The sequence below is a fragment of the Chiloscyllium punctatum genome, chromosome 23 (assembly GCF_047496795.1).
Source record: "Chiloscyllium punctatum isolate Juve2018m chromosome 23, sChiPun1.3, whole genome shotgun sequence".
NCBI lineage: Eukaryota > Metazoa > Chordata > Chondrichthyes > Orectolobiformes > Hemiscylliidae > Chiloscyllium > Chiloscyllium punctatum.
Genome location: NC_092761.1, coordinates 91,701,468 through 91,719,226, shown reverse-complemented (window position 1 = coordinate 91,719,226; position 17,759 = coordinate 91,701,468).

The following is a 17,759-nucleotide window of genomic DNA, read 5'->3' as shown; positions in this document are numbered from 1 at the left end:
CCATCGAACATAAAAACTACATAAACAAAAACCACTACAATTAACAAACCTACAAAGCTATCAAAAATTATGTACAACAAAAACCAAAAAGTAAACCAACGTATAAAGTGCCAATGGTGCTGATTAGGGGAACCCACCCCCTGCCCAAAGCAGGCAACTACCCATCCCAAAACCCAATTTCCCATTTCGCTGCCAAGACCGCAACCCGGGCATTTAAATCCCTGAACCAGGTATAAGTAAGTAGACATCTAGCCATCCCAATCATTTTCCCTCCTCCCAGCTAGAGCCACACTGCAAACACAACAGAAAAGAAAGAAAATACACCATGGAATAGCAATATGTATAAAGACATTTTGAAAACAAAAGGGTACATACCCCACTCATCCTTTGGAAATTGAAAGTACACAACTCAACTGCCGTCAAACATAGTTTAAACCAGATTATTACCAATAATAGAAAAAGGAAAAAAAAGCCACAACCAGACTTCCTCTGTTTTTAAAAAAAAACAAAGACATACCCAAACAACACTACTATTTGTACATACTAAATTATTCAGATTAGGTTAATTTGTCCACAAAGTCTCTTGCCTTCTCAGACGTGTCAAAGAGATGTACAGAGCCATCTAAGGTAATCTGAAGCACCGCTGGCTACTTCAGAGAGTACTGGATCCCAAGCTCCCTCAGTCTTCTCTTGACACTGTCATAAGATTTTCTTTTCTGAATCACCACCGCTGAGAAGTCCTGGAAGAACATGATCTTGGATCCCTCATAAATTAGGGCCTTCGGATCCTGCCCTTGGAATCTGGAAGCTTCCACAATTCTCTCCTTATCTCTATAATGATAAGACCGCACCAAGAGAGCACAAGGGCATTGACCCAGCCTGATATTCATGCCATGACCCAGTGAACCCTCTCAATCTTCAAGCCTCTCATTCCAGCCTCCATGTTAAGGAATTTCGGCAACCTCAATAAATTCCACCGGCCATTCACCTTCCTTACCCTCTGGCAAACTGATGATCCAAATATTTTTTCTCCTTCCCCTGTTCTTGAAGTCATCAACCTGGTCACACAAATTAAGGGCCTGCATCTCCAGGGCCTGGATCCTATCCTTGGAGGAACTGGTATCAGCTTCCACCATTGTGACTCTGTGCTCAATCTCATCCGTCCTCTTTTCCAGAACTCGCAGCTGCTGTTCATTCTTCTGCAGAATGATAGAGATCAGGGCCAGCTTCTCCTCTATCTGCTTATCCAACATCTCGCGAGATTTCGCGAGCTCCTTCACCAGGGCCTGGTAGGTAATCGAGTCTGAAGATCCTGCAGGCTGGCTGTGGGCCCGGCCTCAGACACTCCTCCTCCTCTGAATGGCGAAAACCCAGCTAAGTTGATTTTCAACAATTTTCTGGGACTCCATGACCTTTCTGGAGTCCCGGGATATTGCAATGGCTCAGGTTGGGTGGATTAAAAGTTCGTCCTGGTTGTGCTGCGGTGTGGAGCTCTGCAATCCTCCTAGCTCACCGCCATCTTGGATCCCCCCTCTTCACTTTAATACCCATCAATGAAGTTATTGCAGCAAACATCTCATCTTTGGTTCAACGGCTCAATTATGTCTTCTCCTTAGTATTCTTATTCAACTGGAGTCTGTTTCTCGCCAAAACCTTCTAGTTCACATACTAGAGTTTCTGTTTGCTGCCCAGGTTGGAGTAGGACCCAGCCTGTTCTGATTTCCTTCACGAGTTTGACTCACATTTCACACCAAAGCAAGGGCTTTTGAAGTGGGAACACTGGGCCAAGGTGTGGAAGCATTGAGAACAAAAGACACAAACAAGTGAGCGTTTAAAGTTAACACAAATTGGGAACTGCGAAATAGAGTCATAGAGATGTACAGCATGTAAACAGACCCTTCAGTCCAACCCATCCATGCTGACCAGATATCCCAACTCAATCTAGTCTCACCTGCCAGCACCCGGCCCATATCCTTCTAAACCTTTCCTATTCATATAGTTATTTACAATTGAATAATTGTTAAATGATACGGTATCGAAAACATTGAATGTTCAGATAGAGCGACAAAATTCAGTCTAAGGCAAAACAATCAAAATTATGTGCACTGCGCTGTTACTACCAGTAATCAATGGCCTGCAGTTGCATTAGAACAGTAATTTTGCACTGAGCTGTAGTTTAGCTGACCTTGAAGTGTTTGATAGAGCAATATAGAAGAAATCTATGTGACCTTGGCATTACTCCAACTATAGCATCTTGTGTTTTTCCAAGTTTAACCTCTCCACTATTGCATTCAAATATAAAACCCTAAACTCTATAATTCACTCCTTAAACAGCTTTACCTCCCTCCTTCTTTATTCGCTGCTCCTGAAGAGCTACAAGCTTGAGGTCATCTGTCAGGATCACTCCCTTTTGTAGCTAGGTTCCAAAATGTCATTAAAGTATATCGTCATATCTAATCTCTGTTGTGTCTGATCTAGGAATGCTTACGGCAGTACAGTAATCCATTCTTCATCATTGATTTAGTTTAATCAGAACAGGCGGCAACAAAGTACAGGTTTTCCACAGTTACAACATTTGTCAGTGAAAATCCATAATGCTGCAAATACGATATTTTTTTCAAATCATTGTATTTGTTGAAGTCATTTTTAAGAATTGTAACCACTGACAAAAGTGCCATGAAAGACATCTGCCTCCCTTCAATGACACATTTGTCTCTTTCTATATTGTCTTTGTCTTCTATATTCTCAATCTGTCCTTGTTTTTCTGATTACCTTTGTCTAGCTGTTTGTTTCATTCTTGCTTTTTCTTTCTCCTTCCCTTGTTCTACTTTGTCTTTTTTGAATGCAGCCCCTTTGGGGTTGGTTTTTTTTTCTAATGCTACCTTAATCCCTGTGTCTGGATTTTAAGCAGGAACATCTGACATGTTTTCTTTCCAGCTTTTTAATCTTTTGCACTCCACGCTCTCATCTATTGGCAAGACCTTACCCTCGAGACTTGAACATGTTGAGGAAATTCCTGTGACAAATCCCAGACAGCAGATGTCCTATTTAACAACCATTGTAGTCCAAGTATTCCTGATATTCCATATGCCATGTCTTAGTGCTGTAGATATGCCACATACAGTCCTTCATAATTAATTTATTCAAGGAATCATTTCGGTGATCAGTGCCTTTAATTAAAGAATTCCTGTGATTTTTGTAAACTTACATGTTTTTACTTGAGTGATTAATTGTGAAAAAAATACTAATTGCTCCCTGTACAAACTTTGTGGATTGGATGAAGTTCTTTCCTTGCCTACTGTGGTCAATGAGTGAAGATTTTTAATGTACTGTTTTGAAGTTGTGGACATCCCACAAATAATTTCAGCAACATCATAAGACTGTGGTTCACTTTAGCTTGACAGTTCCAAGTGAGGTAAGCAGTCCAGCCCATCCTATCTTTTCAACACTCAGACGTGCTGCCTCACTGAAATTAGATGCTCGCTGCTTGCTGAATTCCTATTTTCCTTCATTTCTCTGCTTTTCTTGATTTAAATTTCAAGGTTCCATAGCTCTGCAGTGTCTCAGGCTTGCTTCATCCTTTTTTTTGATGTGGAGGTGCCGGTGTTGGACTGGGGTGGACAAGATCAATGCTCTCACAACACCAGGTTATAGTCGAACAGCTTGTGTTTTCAAATAAACCTGTTGGACTATTACCTGGTGTCATGTGATTTTTTTTTACCTTTCTCTTGTATAGACATCACATTTGTTGCTTTCCTGGAAGTTAAGCAGTACTCTGATTTTTATTTTGCTTCAATCAAAGCTGAGATATCAACACAACCTGTGCCTAGTCCTCCATGTAATTTATATCTCCTATGTATAAGAATAAGCTAAAACAGATACAATATTGGTTTAAATAGCAAAGTCATTCATAAATTTGATTACAACTTTATTAACAGATTATTTGCTTACATCAGAAGCATTTATTTTACCAGTCTGCTCCAAGGAAGATCTGTCTTGAGCTCAGTGTTTAAGTCCATGACCAGAACTTGTCAGCAGATTAACTAAAGGTAAAGTCACCATAGTCCCAGAAGACCATTGGGTTGCACTCTCAGTAGAAACTGGTGGTGGTTTAAGTTGAGGGTCACTAGTCTTAGGGGAGGGGAGAGGTTGAGAAGGAGAGACCTTCATGATCACCTCAGACATTGTGAGAATTTATCCATGGTGTTGGCATCACTCTGCATCACCCGTCCAGCCAACTGAAATACCTGACCCCTGACCTAATAATCCAAAATCCCGACAGCACTTTCTCTTGAGTGTCTATCTTAACAATGAGTCACATGCAAGAATCGCTAAAGCAAGTGTAGCTCTAGGCAGGCTTCAAACATTGGTCTGGGAATTAAAAGGAATAAGCCTGACTAGCGAATTGGAAACCTGTAGAGGAATAATCTTACCTACTCTGCTCTATACATGCAAGAGTTGGACTGTGTTGGATTGGAGTGACTGGGCTTGTATATCCTTGAGTTTAGAAGACTGAGAGGGGATCTGATTGAGACATATAAAATTTTTAAAGGATTGGATACTCTGGAGGCAGGAAACATGTTTCCGCTGAAGGGTGAGTCCCGAACCAGAGGACACAGCTTAACAATAAGGGGTAGGCCATTTAGGACAGAGATGAGGAGAAACTTCTTCACCCAGAGAGTGGTGGGTGTGTGGAATGCTCTTCCCCAGAAGGCAGTGGAGGCCCAGTCTCTGGATTCATTTAAGAAAGTGTTGGATAGAGCTCTCAAGGATAGTGGAATCAAGGGCTATGGAAATAAGGCAGGAACAGGATACTGATTCAGGATGATCAGCCATGATCATATTGAATGGTGGTGCAGGCTCAAAGGGCAGAATGGCCTACTCCTGCACCTATTGTCTATTGTCTATTGTGTACCAGCATTAAGCCAGTAAGGTTAACCAATTTCACTTGAGCTGCCTTTGGAAGTCTCTGAAGATTAGATGAAAATACCAGACACCTGAAACGTAGAAACAAAAAAATGCTCATCTGAGCTTGCATGCCAAATGTCAACACCATGTTGAGACAGTGACAGCTGCATTGGGCTATTAATGTAGACATCAAGTCTGAAACTCAATCACTCCAAACAATTGTTCAATGAAATATTTGAGTCTTGGGTACCTTGTCATGATGGTGAAATGATGTGCTATAAAGACATTCTGGAGCTTTTGGTAGTTTTTGATAATAACTGAATTGTGGGAGAAACTTACCTGATATCTCAGATCGTAACTCTCCACCCAATGGCAATCACATATAAAATGATGCTGCTTCCTTCATAAGCAAGCACATTTCAGAGACAAAGAGATTATCCCTGAGTATATGCTAGGAACCTACCAAACACCCCAGATGGTGAGCAAGGCCTTCAAAGATGAACAAGAAACCTGAATCCATCTGATACACTATTTAGATTTCCCCTTGCATCCCTTCTGCCAGAATTGTGGTATATTTTAGAATCTGTGGAGCTTTGGCACATATGTGTCTCATCTTAAATACCTTTGCCAGAAATATGCCATTTTTTCCTCCAAAAGATTATTTTGGATTAACTATTTAGATTAAACATATCATGGTTTTGAAAAAAACACAATCAAATGTTTGGAAAACAAGACATTCAGTCCTGTATTAAGTCAATAAAGAAGACAAGCTCCTTTAACTTTGTGTTTCCTTTCACTTTCCATGTCTTTTGTATTGACTGAGTTTGATAGATAGATAGGAAAACTCTGTGTCCACCTATTCTGGAGTCATGAGATAATTACAGCGACTACTTACATTTGTATACCACCTTTTTGGTCCAGTAAAATTTACAGGTATACTGTAACTTTCTACCAATGTGATTCCTTTTTCTCTTATAGTCTATCTTTCCCTGCAGTAAATTCAGTTTTGTAAGTTAAATTCTACCACTGTCATAAGTGTAAATTACCAAAAAACAAACTTAGTAATGACAATTAACATCAGAGACTAGGGCATGCTAGAGTAAGATGGATTGACCTGTTTAATTTAATAAAGAAACCAAAATGATACATAGAAAGGACTCTCAATTAAAGATGCAGAAACAAAAATAATCCTTCCAAAAAAAGCTACATAGATACCTGGTTGGGTAGTTTGGCAAGTTCTAAGGCTAGATTTTGATTGAGATGGGAGATTATTGTTCTAACCAGGGAAAAGAACATACTGTCTTGGAGGGCCGTAACAGTAGATTCAGTTGCAAATCTGAAAATAGATAGATAGAGCGATAGATAGACAGATATCTTTTGGGTTCTCTTGATAACTTGTAGGTTGGAGTCGACTTCATATAATTCTGTGCCATGTGCATTAGTATGTTGAACATAAATACCACTCAGCCAGGCTTTTTCATAAACTCTTAGAATAATAACTCCATATCAGAAGTGTAATGGGCTATAATTACTAATCATTATTAATGAAATTACTAGAAAGGCATCACTTTTCCATACAAATATTCATCTTCATGTCAGTGAAAATCCAGCTTCAGCTGAAAGCTCTCAGAATGTGTATTTCCATTATCTCCTGTCTGGAAAGCTTTTCTGGCAACCTTTCAATGACATCTAGCAATTTTGTTTGTGTATAATGCCTTCTCTCACAATAGATAATATTCATAAGTTCATTTAGGACAGATATGATCGGTTTATGGATGTGAAGGTGCAGAACTTGTCACTTTTGAATAACATGATCCATGATGGACAGATTTCTTTTTATTATCTTAACATTCCTACCCATTTTCCTTTGGAGCTGAGTGATGCTGTACTCTGATATCACAAAGTATCTTTTTCCTCTTTGAGCTAAAGTTAGTATTAGCAGGCTGTTAGGCTGAAGAGGACTTCATACCTTATCCTACCTTTACCCAAGACAAACAGTGCACACTACCTGCAGGTCATTGAATATTGTTTAGGAGAAAGAACAATACCTTACTTTTCCCTTCCAAGCCTTGGTCTTCTGGGACCACTAAAAATACCTAACTGGTTGAAATCAGTTGAACAGTGAAATAAATCAATTAATTAATTTTGAATGAGCTCCAATCAGGGAACTCATTCTACTTTTTTAAAGATACCATTGTGCAAATGGTTTTGTTCAATATTTCCACCACCAGGAAAAACACCATGTGGCCAGTGAACCAGTAACAAGCAAAGCCAGTAGGGGCAGCGCTTACATGAAAAGGGGTTAGGGAGTAAATCAAAATAGAGTTAGAGGGGGAAATAAAACACCCCAGCCCCCGCGGTGCCCACCTCTCCCTAAAGGCATTGAGAGCACAGATGGACGCAGCATTTTTCCTCTCCATGGAAATCTGGGCTTTAGCATAGCCAAGGAGGAAGGACAGACAGTCAACTGAAATGACCCCTTCCATGGCCCACTGCCTGGACCTGTTTATAGCAAGTCTGGCCTGGCCCGGGAGCAGACCCACAGGGAGATCCTCTGGCTTCCCTGCTGGCTTCCCTCCGCACCAAATATCTGAAGATTCGGTGCGTGGGGCTGAAATCTCACCAAAATCAGAGCAGAATGTTCTTCAGGTAACTGAAAACAGAGTGCAAACACCCACAGCCAATGTGCTCATGGTCCACAGACACCACAGCACCACAAAACAAACAGTTGGACTGGGAAGGGGACTCTTCAATTTGATTTGATTTGATTTATTGTAGTTATATGTACCCAAGTATCTTTGAAAAGTTTTGTTTTACGAGCAGTACAGGCAGATCATAGTGAACAGGGACATAGAGATCAAAGGGTGCTTAGAAAGAGCAAGGCATACTCGTTACACTGCATAGGAAGTGCACAAAGCAAGATCAACATTAGCAAGATCAGCATTATTTGAAGTTAGAGAGTCCAACTTCATCAGTCTAATAATGACAGAGAAGAAGCTGTTCTTGAACCTGTTGGTGTGTGTGTGTGTGTGTGTGTGTTCAAGCTTCTGTATCTTGTGTCTGAGATTGGAAGAGAGTATTACTGGGGTGGGAGAGGTCTTTGATGATATTGGCAATCTTTCCATGGCAACGAGAAGTGTAAATGGAGTCCATGGATTGTAGGTTGGCTTCCATGATGGTGTGGGCTGTGCCTGCAATCTTCTGTAGTTTCTTACAGTCCTAGACAGAGCAGTTGCTGTACCAGGCCTGGATAGTATACTTTCTACAGTGCATCTCTAAAAGTTGATGAGGGTCCTTTTGGACATACTGAATTTCCTAAGCTGCCTGAGGAAGAAAAGAGTGAAAAAAGTGTGTTGCTGGAAAAGCACAGCCAGTCAGGCAACATCTGAGGAGCAGAAAAGTTGATGTTTCAAGCATTAGTTCTTCATCAGGAATTTCTGATGTATAGCTTATGCTTGAAACGTTGACTCTCCTCCTCCTCGGATGCTGCCTGACCGGCTGTGCTTTTCCAGCACCACACTTTTTGACTCTGATCTCCAATATCTACAGTCCTCACTTTCCCCTCCCTAAGGAAGAAGAGAAGTCGTTGTGTCTTCTTGACAGTTGCCTCTACCTAGGATGTCTGGGACAGGTTGTTGATTATCATCACTCCTAGGAACGTGACAGTCTCGACCCTCTCAACTTCAGAACCGTGGATGTAGATGGGGACACGTCCTCCTTCTTTCTTACTGAATTTCTTTCATTCGGAGGTGCAGCTAGTTGACCTCGTTACAATCACTACATCCTTCCCCCTCTGAGTCTGCGAACATAGATTGGTCCTTTTTCTTGGAGAATTGCATTGAGTGTTTTAACAATGGGTCACATTTCTCCAACTCTGTGTCCAATGCATGGGCACTCATCTCTTGCGCTAAGAGTACCCTGGTAGAATTAGTCATAATGTCATAGAGTTGTGTAGCACGGAAGCAGACCCTTCAGTCCAATTTTTCCATGCTGACCAGATAGCCTAAATTAATGTAGTCCATCAGCCAGCATTTGCCACATATCCCTCTAACTTCTTCATATTTGTCTATCCCTAAAAATGTATTTTAAATGTTGTACTTGTACCCATCTCTACCATTTCTTCTGGCAACTTGTTCCATACAGACATCACCCTCTGCATGAAAATGATGTTCTTTAAGTTCCTTTTAAATCTTTCTCCTCTCACCATAAACCTATGCACTCTCGTCTGAGACTCCCCTAATCTGGGAAAAAGCCCTTGGCTATTCACCTTATCCATGCCTTTCATGATTTTATAAACCAGTATCACTACCCTCAGCCTCCGGGGATAATAGCCCGAGCCAATTCAGCGTCTTCCTGTAACTCAAATCCTTCAACCCTGTGAACATCCTTGTAAATCCTTTCTGCACCCTTTCAAGTTTCACAAAGTCTTTCCTATGACAGGGAGACCAGAGTTGAGGGCAGTATTCCAAAAGTTGCCTAATCAATGTACTGTACAGCTGCGACATGACATCCCACCTCTGGTACTAAATGAACCAATTAATAACGGTAAACATACCAGATGCCTTTTCATGACTGTCTACCTGTGACTCCACCTTCAAGGAGCTGTGAACCTGCAGCCCAAGATTTCTGTTCAGCAACACTCGCCAGGGCTCTACTATTAAGTGTATAAGACCCAGCACCAATCCTTCCAGCACACTGCTAGTCACAGGCCTCCAGTCTGAAAAACAAGCCTCCAACGCCAATCTGTATCCTACCTTCAAGCTAATTTTGTAACCAAGTGGCTAGCTCTCCCTGAATTCCATGTGATCTAACCTTACTAATCAGTTACTATTGTAGGATTGAGCAAAAATCCCCATTATCATCTCAATTACTGGACAAAATCCTGGACCTTTCAAAAGTTTTAAAAGGTAAATGGAAGCTAGAATGAGTTTTGTGTAGTATATACAAACATAACTCACAGAACTGAGATGACTATCTGGAATCTCAGGGAGTCCCTCTCCCACTGCAACTCCCAGGTCATTTCCTCTGCCCTGAAGCTCTTCAACCATGTCCTGAAACAAACTCGCTACCACAGCCACATTTGCTACTCTATGCTACTTTCTCCCCACCCCCACCCTCCTCTAGCTTATCTCTCCACGCTTCAGGCTCTCTGCCTTTATTCCTGATGAAGGGCTTTTGCCCGAAACGTCGATTTTACTGCTCCTTGGATGCTGCCTGAACTGCTGTGTTCTTCCAGCACCACTAATCCAGAATCTGGTTTCCAGCATCTGCACTCATTGTTTTTACCTATCTGGAACCTTCGCTCACGCTGGAATTCCAATTTACACCTCCACTCTAAAAGAACTGAAACAGACTCTAACCCAAGACAGCTGCTACACCACGGCTACCCGGCATAGACAGTTTGGGGCCTATAGATATACTGGCCATTCAATTTTAATCAAGATATAGTCACATATACTCTTAACAATCGGGAAACCAATTGACTTCAGAAGAAAACGCCAGAAACACAATGGACAACACAGATTTGAAGGGAGAATTTGGGGCACACAATCTATGTAACTGCCAGCCCCAATCTCAACTGAGGGAAGGCCTTTTTTTCCAAACAACAAGCTCCTGCAGAAACAGCTTGCCCACAGACTCTCTTACACACACACACACACACACACACCCCACACACACACACACACCCTACACACACACACACCCCACACACACACACACACACCACACACACACACACAACCACACATACACGCACCCCACACACACACCATACACACACACCCCACACACACACACACACACCCCACACACACACACACCATATACACCCCCCCACACACACACCATACGCACACACCACACACACACACACACCCCACATCCCCCCTGCCACACACACACACCCATCATCAGAGCAATATCTGAGGTGGGGTGGAAGGGAGAGAGAGAGAGAGACCTAACCAAGCACTATTTGAACAAGAGTTTCCAGACACCAGTCTGTTTCAAATGAAGAGAACCGACAGCAAGAGCCTCAGCAATTAGATGCACTTTCCTCGGTGGTGAGTTGAAACTCCTGAGACCGAGCTAGCAGGAGGGGAAGGCAGGTGGTGGCAGTGCATTGGGACCCCCAGGGTGGGAAATCTGATTAAAGATTCTGTGATTAAAATTGTTGTTTTTAGGTTCTGATAGTGTTTAATCCAACTACTAGTGAATATAACATTATTACTATCCTTTATACAGTTGATTGTTTCAATTTGCCTGTTTATTGCATTTACCTACATTTCTTTATTATACTTACCTTCTGTATTGCAAATAAATGCAAAGATTCTTTTGCCTTGAACACTTGTCTAGTGTCTTCTTCATTTCACATTCCCGAAATAAATCTAGTGTATAGAACCAGGGACCTGGGGGTGATTTGAATCCCTTAAAAATCAGACAATAACAGATTGAAAACTAGAACCCTACACCATGTGGAACCTTATCAAACGCCTTGCTGAAGTCCACATAGTCCACCAGTGAGGTCTGCAGATGCTGGAGATCAAAATTGAGAGTGTGTTGCTGGAAGTGGACAGCAGGTCAGGCAGCATCTGACCGGAGCCCCTCATCAGGTCATTCCTGATGAAGGGCTCCTGCCCGAAACGTCAATTTTCTTGCTCCTCAGATGCTGCCTGACCTCCTGTGCACTTCCAGCAACACGGTCTCAACGTCTTCAAAACAGTCAATCAAGTTAGTGAGACACAATTTCACATGCACAAAACCTTGTTATCTCTAATCAGTCCTTGCCTTTACAAATACATGTAAATCCTGTCCCTCAGAATCCCCTCCAACAACTTACCCACCACTGACATCAGACCTTTTTCCTGGCTTTTCCTTCCCACCTTGCTTACATAATGGCACCACATTAGCCACCATCCAATCTTCAGCCTCCTCATTTGTGGTTTTATTGATACAGAACCAATGAACCCTTTTTTAACAATGGTTTGTGCACAACTGCTTAGAAAAAATGTCAGATATTTTGTGAAAGTGAAACTGATATTCCCACAACCTATAAAAGTGTCAATTAAACATTACTAGGGTGTCACTAACATAAGCATAATTCAACATTAAGATAATAATAAAGGAAATCACAGAAAAAGCAACTGCTTATTACTAGGAGATAGTGGTGTAATGATTATATCAATGGAGTATGAATCCAGAGTCCCAGGCTAATGTTTTGGGGACATGGATTTGAATGTAATCAGAGCAGATGGTGAAATTTGTGTTCAATAAAATCTGGAATAAAAAGCTACCTAACTGGCAACCAGAAAACCATCATCGATTGGTGTAAAAAACCATCTGGTTCACTAATATCACTTCGAAAAGGAAATCCACTGTCCTTGGCTGATCTGGGCGACAGGTGACTCCAGACTCTCAGCAATGTGGTTTACTCTTTACTGCCCTCTAGAGAGCAGTCCTGGAGAGCCAGTCAGTTTGGAAGCAAATACGGATGGACAACAATGCCAGCCTTGCCAGTGGTGCCGATATCCCATGCAAGTGGCAAAAAAGAAGCATTAATCAAAACAATGTCAACATTTCCCTGGACGTGCATAAACATGAGCTGGCATGGAAGGTAAGAGGAGCCATTAGAGGGAGTTGGGAGGCATGCGTTGGGGGGTAGTGTGTGGCTAGGGCTAGAGAGCCTGAAACGCAACCAAATATCTGGGGCGTTGTCTGACAGAAGATCTTTTAAACAGCTTGCTCAGCACTCAGGTGCAGGCCTCTCAGTGAGATTTCCCCTCATCTATCTAAACTCCTTTGAGTACAAACCCAGAGTTATAGAGTCATAGAGATGTACAGCATGGAAACAGACCCTTCGGTCCAACCAGTCCATGCCAACCAGATATCCCAACCCAATCTAGTCCCACCTACCAGCACCCAGCCCATATCCCTCCAAACCCTTCCTATTCATATACCCATCCAAATGCCTCTTAAATGTTGCAATTGTACCAGTCTCCACCACTTCCTCTGGCAGCTCATTCCATACATGTACCACCCTCTGTGTGAAAAAGTTGCTCCTTAGGTCTCTTTTATATCTTTCCCCTCTCACCCTAAACCTATGCCCTCTAGTTCTGGACTCCCCGACCCCAGGGAAAAGACCTTGTCTATTTATCCTATCCATGCCCCTCATAATTTTAAGGTCACCCCTCAGCCTCCGACACTCCAGGGAAAACAGCCCCAGCCTGTTCAGCCTCTCCCTGTAGCTCAAATCCTCCAATCCTGGCAACATCCTTGTAAATCTTTTCTGAACCCTTTCAGAAAGTTTCACAACATCTTTCCAATAGGAAGGAGACCAGAATTGCACGCAATATTCCAACAGTGGCCTAACCAATGTCCTGTACAACTGCAACATGACCTCACAACTCCTGTACTCAATACTCTGACCAATAAAGGAAAGCATATCAAACGCCTTCTTCATTATCCTATCTACCTGCGACTCCACTTTCAAGAAGCTATGAACCTGCACTCTAAGGTCTCTTTGTTCAGCAACACTCCCTAGGACCTTACCATTAAGTGTATAAGTCCTGCTAAGATTTGCTTTCCCAAAATGCAGCACCTCGCATTTATCTGAATTAAACTCCATCTGCCACTTCTTAGCCCATTGGCCCATCTGGTCCAGATTCTGTTGTAATCTGAGGTAACCTTCTTCGCTGTCTTATACACCTCCAATTTTGGTGTCATCTGCAAACTTACTAACTATGCTCACATCCAAATCGTTTATGTAAATGACAAAAAGTAGAGGGCCCAGCACCGATCCTTGTGGCACTCCACTGGTCACAGGCCTCCAGTCTGAAAAACAACCCTCCATAACCACCCTCTGCCTTCTACCTTTGAGCCAGTTCTGTATCCAAATGGCTAGTTCTCCCTGTGTTCCATGAGATCTAACCTTGCTTATTAGTCTCCCATGGGGAACCTTGTCGAATGCCTTACTGAAGTCCATATAGATCACATCTACTATTCTGCCCTCATCAATCTTCTTTGTTACTTCTTCAAAAAATTCAATCAAGTTTGTGAGACATGATTCCCCACGCACAAAGCCATGTTGACTATCCTTAATCAGTCCTTGCCTTTCCAAATACATATACATCCTGTCCCTCAGGATTCCCTCCAACAACTTGCCCACCACTGAGGTCAGGCTCAATGGTCTATAGTTCCCTGGCTTGTCTTTACCGCCCTTCTTAAACAGTGGCACCACGTTTGCCAACCTCCAGTCTTCCGGCACCTCACCTGTGACTATCGATGATACAAATATCTCAGCAAGAAGCCCAGCAATCACTTCTCTAGCTTCCCACAGAGTTCTCGGGTACACCTGATCAGGTCCTGTGGATTTATCCACCTTTAATCGTTTCAAGCCATCCAGTACTTCCTCCTCTGTAATCTGGACATTTTGCAAGATGTCACCATCTATTTCCCTACAGTCTATATCTTCCATATCCTTTTCCACAGTAAATACTGATGCAAAATATTCATTTAGTATCTCCCCCATTTTCTGTGGCTCCACACAAAGGCCGACTTGCTGATCTTTGAGGGGCCCTATTCTCTCCCTAGTTACGCTTTTGTTCTTAATATATATGTAAAACCCCTTTGGATTCTCCTTAATTCTATTTGCCAAAGCTATCTCATGTTTCCGTTTTGCCCTCCTGATTTCCCTCTTAAGTATACTCCTACTTCCTTCATACTCTTCTAAGGATTCACTCGATCTATCCTGTCTATACCTGACATATGCTTCCTTCTTTTTCTTAACCAAACCCTCAATTTCTTTAGTCATCCAGCATTCCCTATACCTACCAGCCTTTCCTTTCACCCTGACAGAAATATACTTTCTCTGGATTATTGTTATCTCATATCTGAAGGCTTCCCATTTTCCAGCCGTCCCTTTACCTGCAAACATCTGCCTCCAATCAGCTTTCAAAAATTCTTGCCGAATTCCATCAAAATTGGCCTTTCTCCAATTTAGAACTTCAACTTTTAGATCTGATCTATTCTTTTCCATCACTATTTTAAAATGAATAGAATTATGGTTGCTGGCCCAAAAATGCTCCCCCACTGACACCTCAGTCACCTGCCCTGCCTTATTTCCCAAGAGTAGGTCAAGTTTTGCACCTTCTCGAGTAGGGACATCCACAAACTGAATCAGAAAATTGTCTTGTACACACTTAAGAAATTCCTCTCTATCTAAACCTTTAACACTATGGCAGTCCCAGTTGATGTTTGGAAAGTTAAAACCTTGTCTGCTTCTCATGAGCAGCCTTTCATTCTCGGGATCATTTTTTGTAAATCTCCTCTGGACCCCCTCCAAGGCTTGCACATCCTCAGACATTGGGGACCAAAATTCACGACATTCCAAATGTGAACTGACGAGAGCCTTATACAGACACAACAGTATATCCCTGCTCTTGACTGGGCGAAGCTAATTCATGTTAACTTAGAATGACTACTGCATTCAGGTCGAGAATTATTTATGAACTTACTTTCTTATAGCTAAGGAAGTACATAAACTGTAAAACAATATGGAGTGACAAGTCCCTGCTGCTGTTAGATTGTCTTCAATTTTTCATGAAATCTGGGTTTTTGCATTCTACAGATAAGCTGGCCTGGAAAAATAAACTACTGCAGACAAAAATCTTGCCTCTTGTGATTGCATAGTAGTTAAGGAGAATTATTTTGAGTACAAATAGAATATGCTGGAAATAGTTAGCATGTCTGGTGATACTGTGGAAAGAGAAATAGAAAATAGATCGGATTTTCGTGTCTTCCTGGAGTCAGGAATGGGGTTGGAAATCAGACAAAATAATTTTGTTTCATATCAAGTTTAACTTTCCTGTATAAAAATGGGTGAGGCAGTTTTCCCATATGCTGGAAGAGGTTCAAATTAGGGTTAGGTAATAACACTGCACTTATCTTCTGATATTGGAGGTGCCATTGCAATTCTGAATGGAAATTTTCGTAAGATTGATGTTGGAGAGCTGGTTGGTGGCTCAGTAAAACGGAGCATTCTCTAACCAGTCCAGAATGGTACTTGTGTTGCTTCAGTACTGTCTCAGGGACCATACCTGTCCACATCTGTGGGAGACAAACATGGTCACCCAAAGGTAACAGGGCAGATAGATCAGGCGGTTAGGAATTTCCAGCATTTTCAGTTTTTTTCTGAATTTACAGGAAAGATTATTATGTGTATCATGTTGGATGCTTACAAAGAGGAATATGAGAAACCTGAAAATGTTCAGTAACCAGTTGGAAATGGATCAGAGGGATATACTTCAGAAACATTACTGGAAGGATTGTGGATAAACTGAAATTATACAGAGATAGAACTGACAGTATAAAAGCACTTTTTATGTGCTTCCAATTTCAGTTAAGAACGTATTGTTTGTACGTCGCCTTTTGGCCATAAGTCTGCATCTAGAAGTAATCACAAATTAAATCTTTTCACACACTGCCCTTCTGAGGCTCACCCTCGGGTTAACACACAGTTACCATTTGATAAAAGTGAAAATGGTCACATAAATTTCTGTTCAGTTGCATATGTAGTGCAAGTTTGGATACCATATCATGTAGACTTTAATTACCCATTCAAATTAATTTGCAGAACATCAGGTGCTATGATGTTCTCTCCTGATCAGTGACCTCCATGACAATTTTGCCTGATAGGAAAATCAGCTCTTAATCTTATTTATTGTATTTTGTTGTGTTTGTTACATTCACCAATGTTGATGCTCCCTGGTGTATTGTTACTGAATTGCATTAATCTAATATGAATGTCTGGATTTTCTTAATATATTAGTGAGTTTTGAGAAGATTTGTAGCTCAGGTTGAGATTCTGGGTGTAGGTTTGCTCGCTGAGCTGGGAGGCTCGTTTTCAGACATTTTGTCACTATGCTAGGTAATATCATCCGTAAGCCTCCGATGAAGTACTACTTTTTATTTATGTGTTTTGGTTTCCTTGGGTTGGTGATGTCATTTCCTGTGGTGATATCATTTCCTGTTCTTTTTCTCAGGGGGTGGAAAATGGGATCCAAGTCAATATGTTTGTTGATAGAGTTCCAGTTGGAGTGCATTGCTTCTAGGAATTCTCACACGTGTCTCTGATTGGCTTGTCCTAGGATGGATGTGCTGTCCCAGTAGAAGTGGTGTCCTTCCTCATCTGTATGTAAAGATACTGTGAGAGTGGGTCATGTCTTTTTATGGCTAGTTGATGTTCATGTATCTTGGTGGCTAGTTTTCTGCCTGCTTGTCCAATGTAGTCTTTGTTACAGCAACAAATGGTATTTTTGTAAATTACATTAGTTTGCTTGTTGTCTGTATAGGGTCTGAAAATGTGTTGCTGGAAAAGCGCAGTAGGTCAGGCAGCATCCAAGGAGCAAGAGAATCGACGTTTCAGGCATGAGCCCTTCTTTTCCAGCAACACATTTTCAGCTCTGATCTCCAGCATCTGCAGTCCTCACTTTCTCCTTGTCTGTATAGGGTCTTTCAAGTTCATTAGCTGCTGTTTTAGTGTGTTGGTGGGTTTGTGGGCTACCATGATGCCATGAGGTCTGAGTAGTCTGGCAGTCATTTCTGAGATGTCTTTGATGTAGGGGAGAGTGGCTAGGGTTTCTAGGTGTGTTTTGTCTGCTTGTTTGAGTTTATTGTGAGACATTGGCGGATTGTGGTACCTGTTGGGTACCTGTTCTTTTTGAAAACGCTGTATAGGTGATTGTCCTCTGCTCTGCATAGTTCCTCTGTGCTGCAGTGTGTTGTGGCTCGTTGAAATAATGTTCGAATGCAGATTAGTTTGTGGATGTTGGGATGATTGCAATCCCAATCATCCC